The following is a 9,876-nucleotide window of genomic DNA, read 5'->3' as shown; positions in this document are numbered from 1 at the left end:
TGCCCTCACAAACACCATAGGCTGGGTAGCTTCACAGGAATTTCTTCTCTCACAATTCTGGAGACTGGAAGTCAAAGGTGTCTGCAGGCTTGCTTTCCTCCTGTCTCAGAGATGGCCACCCTCGTGCCTCTTCACGTGGATGTGCAGCCTTTCTTTATCTGTGTGTCCGATCTCCTTTTAGAGAGACCAGTCGGGTTGGATTAGGGCCCATCCTAAGGCCTCATTTTAATGTAATTATGTCTTTAAAGACCCCTCCAGATGCAGTCACGTTCTGAGGTACTGGAGGTTAAGGCTCCAACATGACTTCCGGGGAACACAGTTCCGTTCATAGCAATTGGTGTCCTTATAAAAAGAGGACACTGAGAAAGACAAGGAAGGACCCTCCCCTGGGGCTTTGGAGAGAGGATGGCCGTGACCGCACTTCAGTTTTGGACTCTACCTTTAGAACTTTAAAGAGAATAAAACCCAGTTTGCGGCTATTTGTTATGGCAGCCAGAGGAAGTTAATACCGTGGCCTATGGTGCACCCCTTAACGATGCCCTCCAGAGGTGGGCCTGAGGACACCCCTTCATCAACACATTAAAAATGCTGCTCATGAGGAGGCCTCAGTGTTCATCACTATCAAGGACAGAGGTAGTGAGAGTGCTGGGTAATTTCTGTTTACCCCTCCATACCCACTCTCCACCCCGTTCTTGCCCCAAGGGGCTGACTCTGTATCAGCTGCGGGGAGTCATCAACCGTAGTCCATTCAGGCCAGCATCCGGGGGTGCTGACTCCAGGCCACTTTGACCACCGGCTTCAGACAAGGAGTCTAGCAGATTTGAACACCATTCCTGAGGGCTCCAGCCAACATGTTAAAACCCTGGATTCCATTTTGAGAAGTTTGGCTCCAGCAATCCTTTCATAATTCATTGTCCTTCAGACACCCTTGGAGTCCATTACTGTGATTCTTCCCAGACTCCTGCCAGCGCAGATAGACGAGGTCCTGCCACACATTTCAGCGCATAGCTCTGCCCTCCCACTGCAGGCCTGGTCACTTCCATCTGGGGTATGTTGGGATCAACCTCTTCCTGGGGCCTGGAGGGCCCTGAGGAGGGTGAGGGGTGAGTCCTGAGGCTGTAATGTCCCAGGTGTGTTCGTGGAATGATGTTCCTGCCGGGGAGGCTGGCTGGGGCTGAGGCAAAGGGATTTAGAGGTCAAAGTCTTCAGCCTCCTCTGTGTCAACACATAGCTCAGGGTCCCACTCCTTCCCATCAGCGCCCTTAGCATGAGAGACCAGACACGGCGGAGCATTTATTTAATTGGCAGTGCAACTCTGCAAGCCCTGCAGTCAGGCCCTGGACAGCCATTTCTCTCCCGCAACCACAGACACTGCAGGAATTCCGCCAGGGCTTTCTGATTTCCCACTTGGGTTCGGCACTGACCATAAACAACTACCTGTAGTTTGTCTTCCCTGTCCTCCTTACACACTCGGGGGCCATCAGAAGTGGCGAGGTGACTCACTGTCTTTCCAGTCCCCCGCCCCCCCCTTTTTTTTTTTTTTTTTGCCACAGGGACTGTTTCTCAGCCCTTGGATCTCCTATTGCTTTGCTTTCCTCTCCTATGACGTTACCAGTGACACCTTGAATGACTGACGTGCTGCTACATGCCGGGGCTTCCCGGTGTCCCGTTGCTCACTCCTTCAGTCCGGGATCAATGCAGCATTATCCCCAGTCCCATTCTGAGGATCTGTTTCCCAGCCCCACTCCCAGGACATTCACTGTAGGTAGCAGACAGGGTCTTAGCTAGAAATGGATGGCCTGCGTGAAGTGGGTAATTAAGAAGAGCCTAATAAAGGGACTGCATACAAAAGCATGGCAGGGTTTAGGGAGATGAAGAAGGGAGGGTTTGGTGGCCCAGGGCTGGCAACACTCCGGAGGTCATTGTCACCAGCAGGCCTGAGGCAGCAAGGGAGAGTACAGAGCTGGAGCCTTCCAGAGAGCTAGGGGGCCACCCCATGGTGCGTTGGCCGGGGGCCCAGAGAGTGAGGCCTGTACCATGTGCTGCAAACGCTCTCTGGCTCTGGGGTGGCTTACAGTAAAGGATATGTGAACAGTGAAGTTACTAAAAGAGCCATATAAAATGAGGACAAAGAAAGGAGGAAAAAGACCTCATATAGTTCCTGTTATTGAGCATTTAATTTTGTTCCGAGTGTCTCAGTAGCCAAGGCAAACAGGGAACCACAAGTTGTTTGCTTCTCGTTACTAGAAAAAAGAGAGATGCCAGGCATTTTGGGGGGAGAGAGTTTATCCTGGCACTAAAGTTTAAGACGAATTTCAGACATAGGACTTGAACAGAAGAAAAGCAAATGCTAGAAGACATAATAAATGTGCCTAAGAACAGGTGTACAGTAAATTCAAATGTGGTTTTCAAAACCAAACCCGGAATGCTGGTCTTTCTTCTAAAGACAAACAGGAAAAGTTAAGGGTATCACACTAACACATAATTCAGTGGAGGCAATATTTGTAATGGGTCAAGCCCATGACGGCCAGTAGGCTTCATCTGGTATTGGTAGGTAGTAGCTACCTGGGGCTTTTTGCATTGAGAATCACCTCGCTCAGAGGGCTGTGATGGATTAGACACTACCACAGGCAGGGGGCCAGGGAACGGAGGTACAAGGAGAGGAAATCTGCCAACCTTGGCCTAAGTTGATATGGGCCACTGGTCAAATTTGGTCTTAGAATCTACAATGCCCAGCAGAGTGATGGGTAGCTTATCCTTTTATTTCAGCGATTTTCAGTCTTCCATCACCTTCACCTCAGCATTGCTTTGCCTGCAGCCCCCATGAGCGTGCCCAGGGTCACCCATAGTCCCCAGCAGAGCAGCTGTAACTGTGTGTCTTCTGCACTCACCCCAGAAACCAGAAGCGAATGAGGTGCTGTCACAGTGAGGAGAATGTCGTATCTATCTTAATTTCTATTTTTACAAGTAAATTTGCAGATTCTGGGTTTTAGGTCCTGCTTAGAAAGGCTTTTTCTACCCTAAGATTCCCTCATTCTCCCGGTACTTCTTTTAAACCTTGGATCAAAGGTTTGTTATTTGGAATTTACTTTGGTATAAAAAGGAAGAATGTGATCCAACTTTTTTTTTTTTCCAAATTGCTATACAGTTGTTCTGTCTTTCCTTCATTTTTATAATATACCAAATCCCCAGATATATCCGGGTTTAGTTTGGTCTCCATTCTGGTCTGTGGACATCTATCTACGCCTTCAGAGTAGGGGTTGAATTGAGTCCATTCCCTTCCACTCCGCCAAAAGATATGTTGGAACCCCCAGGACTTCAGAATATGACCTTATTTTTACATGGGGTCATTGCAGATATAATTGGCTAAGATGAGATCATGCTGGAGTAGGGTGGGTCTCTAACCAATATGACAGGTGTCCTCAAAAGAGGGAAATTTGTATACACACACGAGACACACAGGGAGAATGCCATGTGCTGACAGGGGTGGAGATTGGAGTGATGTAACCTCAAGCCAAGGAGCACCAAAATTGACAGCCACCATCCGAAGGTAGGAGGCAAGAAGGGATTCAATCCAGAGTCTCAGAGGGAGCATGGCCTGCCGGCACCTTGATTTCACACTTCTAGCTTCTAGAACTGAGAGAGAATTAATTTCTCTTGTTTTAAGTCACCCAGTTTGGGGTAATTTATTACAGATTTAATTAATATAGCTTTGTAATATTTTAAAATGTGTAATGGGTACAGTTGCCATTCATTAAACTTTTATGGAGTTTTTTTCTGATTATTTAGGCATTTTTAATTTTTCCATGCAAACTTTAGAAACAGCCTGTCTACTTTCAAAGAAAGGAAGAAAGGGAAGGAGGGAAGAAGAGAGGGAGGAAGGAAGGAAGGAAGAAAAGGAAAGAGAAAAGAAAAAAATAAAAGAGAAAAGGAAGGAAGGAAGGAAGAAGAAAGACTCACTGGTATTTTTATTGGGTTTATATTCATTTTTTTAAAGTAATTTTGTGAGCATCAACATCTTTATACTATGGAGTCTATATGTCTAAAGGCAAGATTAGTAAATATGGCCACATAAGAATAAAACATTTCTGTGGCTAAAACAACCACAAAGTGAAAGGACAGATTAGCAAAGAATATTTGCAAACCACAAACCAATAAAAAGAAGGCTAACAGATCATTAGAAAAAATGCACTAAATACAAATGGTAATGTTCAACCTCACCCATATAAAAGGAATGCAAGGAGATATCTTTGTTTTCCTTCTTTTGTCCTCCTATCAAACTGGCAAATGGAAAGAAAATTAAAGAAGCTTAATATATTGGCAAGGGTACGGAGACCCAAACACTCTCAAATCTCATACATTGTTGATGGGCGTGTATTTTAGTACAACCTCTGCAGAAAGCAATCTGGATATATCAGAATTTTAAATGAACACACTTTTTTTTAAAGCTTTATTTATTTATTTTAGAGAGAGAGTGAGTGAGAGAGCATGAGTGGGGGGAGGGGCAGAGGGAGAGAATCTCAAGCAGACTCCCCACTGAGCACAGAGCCCCACACAGGGCTCGATCTCATGACTCATGAGATCATGACCTGAGCCAAAATCAGGAGTCGGACACTTGACCAACCAAGCCACCCAAGGCACCTCTGGACATACTCTTTAAATCAGCAGTTCCACTTCTAGAAATGTATCCCAAGATACATTCACACAAACGGTGTGTAAATAATATTCTTGGGTACATAGTACAAAAGAGTGGTATATCTAATATTAGTACACAAATTATGGAATAGCCACACAACAGAATACTAAGTAGCTGTAACTGTGAGTCTGTAAGTAGGGCTACAGAATGATTTATATTAAGTGAAAAAAGTGCATTGCAGAACAACATGTACAGGTTGCTGACATTGAGTTTAAAAAGGGGGATCATGTATGTACACACACCTGTACACACACGTATGCATTGTGTAATCCCTGGAGCAAGAGAAAAGAAACCAACAGTGGTGGTTGCTGAGGAGTGAAACCGAAAGTTTGAAGATCAGGATAAAAAGAAAAGCTATTTTTACCCCTTTCTACCTTTTAAATTTTATCCCATATGCATACATTACCCATTCAAATAAGATCTAAATTTTTGGTTTTTAAACATTTTATTGAAATATAAAATTATATACATAAAAATGCCTACAGTGTGGATATAAAGCTCAATAAATTTTTAGAAGCTGATCACATCCAACTAACCAAGAATCCCAAACTATTTTAAATATAGATATAACCCATTCACAAACTTCAAGAGCTTGACTATTATTAATAAACATTTTATTTATTTGAAAAATATACTTCAGCCACTTGCAAACTTCTAAAGCTTGACCTTTATTAGTAAAAAGCAAAATTACATTTGGAAAATACCAAAATAATAATGATAATATTTGTTTTTTTGCCTTTGTCACAAAGCAATTTCACATCCATCATCTGCTCTAACCCTGTGAAATAGGGTTAGAATGTTTCATGAAGAAACTGAGACTCAGAAAATCAAAGTGACTTGCTAATAAGTGGCAGAGCCACTTGAATTAAAAAAAAAAAAATTACCTTGTATATGCCTCACAATTGGTATTGGCTACTGGAACCCTCAAATGGAGAATAGACTAGACCCTTATAATAGCACCCTCTCCCTTTTCTTGAATGTATTCCTGCAATGGTAGAGTGGGTGATTCAGGCCAGGCTTCCTTCTAAAAGAAACTTTAAAAAACTGTACAAGGTAAGTTTAACATTTTTTTTAATCATGCAATTATTAGGCCAAGATCTGGGAATAAGGTGCAGTAACACAGAAAGGTGTACAAAGAGTGCTAGTACCCATTTTTATCCTGAGACATTTGTCAGCCTATAAGAGATATCTGAGAGGTTGAGCTGCATTCTTTTCTGACCTCTCAAGACTAGAAAACATTGTCTGAATCTGGGGCCCGCCAAGGGTGAGAACCTTGCAAATCCCTCGCCCTGACTTCAAGGCCTGAGCAGAGATTGCATCCTGGCTTCCTGTCATCTTGGTGGCTCAGAAAAATCTCAGCCTGGCACCAGAATGAAGATAGTCATGAACTGTAACCATTCCCGGATGCCTGACAGAAGCACTCACAATCTTCTCTGAAGGAGGGTAAGCCCATCCTACACTTCAAATTATTTCCATACATAATTTTTAAAGTACTTTCCAGCACACAAAGATAATTAGACACATGAGGGGACAAGACCATATAAAGGAGAACTGGAAAAATAGCAAGCTTTGGACTCTCAGGGATCCAAGACACTAAAACTCCCAGTATAACAACCATAAAACATTCTGTGAGCAGAGATGTTTATCTTTTTTTTTTAATTTTATTTATTTGACAGAGAGAGAAACAGAGAGAGAAACAGCGAGACAGGGAACACAAGCAGGGGGAGTGGGAGAGGGAGAAGCAGGCTTCCCCGAAGCCAGGAGCCAGAGGCGGGGCTCGATTCCAGGACCCTGGGATCATGACCTGAGCCAAAGGCAGACACTTAACGACTGAGCCACCCATGCGCCCCAACAGAGATGTTTATCTTGTACAAGGAGATAAAAAAGCAAGATTGAAATGTTTGCCATGGAAGTAAAAAACATTAAAAAATAGATAGGATTTAAAAAAAAGAGTAAATTCTAGGGTTGAAAACAAGTTGTAGCCGAAAATAATCGCTCATGGACAGGTTGAAGAGCTGATTAGTCAAAACTAAAGACAGAATTAGTTGGAAGATAGGTCAAAATAAACAATCGAATGAAGCAAAGAGAAATAAAAGTGCTGAATAATACAGAAAACAAGGTACAGAAAACAAGGTAAAGATTGTAGTTGATACATAGTAGATATACAGAGAAGATCTAACATATTTGGAATTGTAGTCACAGTAGAAGAGGAGCGAGAAAATCAGACAGAAGTGTTATTTGAAGGAATAATGGTAGACACTTCTTCCAGACCTGATAAAAGACATCAATCCACAGACTCAAAACCCCAACAGATTCCAATCGGAATCAATACAGAGAAGACACCTAGATATAATATAGTAAAACTACTGAAAACCAAAGACAAAGAAAGAACTTAAAAATCAGCCATGGGAAAAAGACATCTTTATAGGAGCTTATCCCCGATGAGCAGTTAGACTGATAGCTGGCTTCTATCAGAACAACTACTGGGAACCAGGAGACACCGGAATGATATCTACAGTGACTTGAAAGGAAATAACTGCCATCCTAGAATTCCATACCCAGGAAAACTATTTTTCAATGATTAAGGCAAAATAAAGACATTTTTTAGACAAAAACTCGGGAAGTTTACAATCAGCAGACCTGTACCAAGGGAAATTCTAAAAGTTCTTCTTCAATACAAAGGAAAATCATCCTGGTTGGAAGTTGGAGAAGCAGGTTGGAATAAAGAACAAAAGGGGTAAAAATATGAGCGACTTCATGACTGTAAAAATAATATATCACAACATAATACATATTACAAAATAATATTATAGTACCCCATTGTTTGTCTATACCATAATTTAACCATTTCCCTATTATTGGATACCTCGGTTGTTTCCAACTTCTTGCAGTTATAATCGGGCCATGATATATCTTTGCAGTAAATCTAGCCAAGCTTTTGCCAGCCATGGCTTGTGGATAATTTGATGACATATTCTGATGATGCCTGCAGTGCAGTATGTTAACATTAAGGGCTGATTCATACTCTGGAAACTAAACAAGTATGTAGAAGAGTTGGCATTCTCCACCTAACTGAGAGGTCTATTCACTATTCCCTTGGTTGGCATGCTGGTTACTAATTCTCTCTTGGCTTTATCCCACTCTCCTGTGGGTGGTGTTTGTGACGTGTGGATTGGGACTTGGCAAAACACATCTCTGCTGACCCAGCAGCTCCTTGCTAGTCACTGCCAATGGTGGGGGTGCCGGAGGGAGGATGCACAGTGGAGGGTGGGGCGGGGGGTGAAGGGACTTTTCTCTCCTGTCTGCCTCTTTTTCCTAGGAGCATTACCCCAGCCATGCTTCTTCATCCCAGCAGAGGCAGTTCCTTCCTACAGCAGCAGCTCATGCGATTCAGTTTTCCCTGACACAGGTGAGACCAACACTTGCCGCCCAGGGTCCCGTCCTCTGATGTCTGAGTTTCAGCTCTGTGGGGCCCCACCTCTAAGATTCTAAGTCTTAAGAATCCCAACCCCCTCCCATTGTTCCCTCAGTCTTAGGAATAGTAGCTACTTCCATAACTGCCACTTCCATGATATCTCAGTGTTTTCCCTGACCCTTTGCTTAACAAGTTAACAACTTTGTGCCCAGTTAACAAGTCTTTATATTAAGTTATCTCTTTTTGGATTTCCACTTCCAGCCAAGATGGGATAGCAGTGTCTCCTTTTACCCACCCACCTGAAATAACCGAATCAAACAAATAATAGTTTCAACATACTCGTCATCAGGTAATGAAAGACAGCAATCCTAGATAAATGAGAACATGCAAGATGGTCATATGGCTGGCCCGGTTACTGCTTTCAGAGAGTTTCCAAGACACAATATAGAAGAGTGAGCCCAAGAGGTGCCTGGCTGGCTCAGTCAGCAGAACATGCAACTTGTGACATCAGGGTTGTAAGTTTGAGCTTCACATTGGGTGTAGGGATTACTTAAAATAGAATCTTTAAAAGAAAAAAAGAAGAGTGAGCCAAGTGGGAACTAGCTGACTCCCAGAGTTGAATAGACTGAACTGAAAGTTGGGGGAGACCCAGGTGGCTGGAGTTTGCAGGACAGAGTACCAGAAAAAAAGATAAGTATAGACAGAGCTCTTGAGATCAGCAAAGGATCCCCCTCAGATATTAACAGAAGGCCTGTTCCTACCAGTCAGAGTGGAAAATGCAATAATTCATAGGACATCGGGTAAAGTACTCAGGAAAGTCTTGCCTGAGTGGCAGAAAATAATTAGTCTGGACTGAGCACTGCCCTAGACCTGCCTGACAAACCATAAAGGCAAGACCCAAAAGGATCAAATTGCTTCCAAGGCATTTAACTGCTTCCCAGGCCCAAACTCAAGACTTGCAGGAATCCAAAAATATTCAGGACCCAATGAGGCAAATTTCATAATCTCTGACATCCAAAGATTCCCAGGCATGCAAAGATGCAGGGAAACAGTTGACAATGAGGAAAAAACAGTTGAAAATGACCCATAATTGACAGAAAAGTTAGGATTAACAGGGAAGAACGTTAAAACAGTTATTATAACTGTATTTCATATATTCAAAAAGTTAAGTAGAGACGTGAAAGATTTTACATATATGAGATACGTAATATGTATATATATATATCTATAACTCAAAATATGTGTATGTATAGATATATAACTCAAATAGAACTTCTCGAGATGAAAACTACAATGTCTGAAGAGAAGCATACCTGGATGGGATTAACACTGGGTGGAATTAGACATTGCAGAGGACAAGATAGTGGCCTTGAAGGCAGGGCCATAAAAACTCCAAAATAAGACCCGGAGAGAAAAAAAAAAATCCTTTTGGGAAAATGAAAAGAGCATAGAGTTTGGGGCAAATTCAAGCAGCCACATTAATATGCACAATTGAAGTCCTGGGGCTGGGGGAGGACAGAAGAGAATAGTTGAAGGTACAATGGCCAACATTTTCTAAATTTTATGAAAAGTATAAAGTCAGGAACCCAGCAAAACAAAACCAACCAAACAAAACAAAAACACATGAAGAAAGCTATACCAGCACACATCATAAATAAATTGATGAACATAAGTAATAAACATAAAATAAAAAGTAAAAATGAGAAAGTCTTAAAAGCAGCTGAAGGGAAAAAGACGTAGTACATGCAGAAGAACAGAGATAGGA

Source organism: Eumetopias jubatus, unplaced genomic scaffold (genome assembly GCF_037043125.1).
Source record: "Eumetopias jubatus isolate StellerSeaLion01/CBP00866 unplaced genomic scaffold, mEumJub1_p1.0 scaffold_7, whole genome shotgun sequence".
In the NCBI taxonomy this organism is placed as follows: domain Eukaryota; kingdom Metazoa; phylum Chordata; class Mammalia; order Carnivora; family Otariidae; genus Eumetopias; species Eumetopias jubatus.
This window is presented reverse-complemented; position numbering follows the sequence as displayed.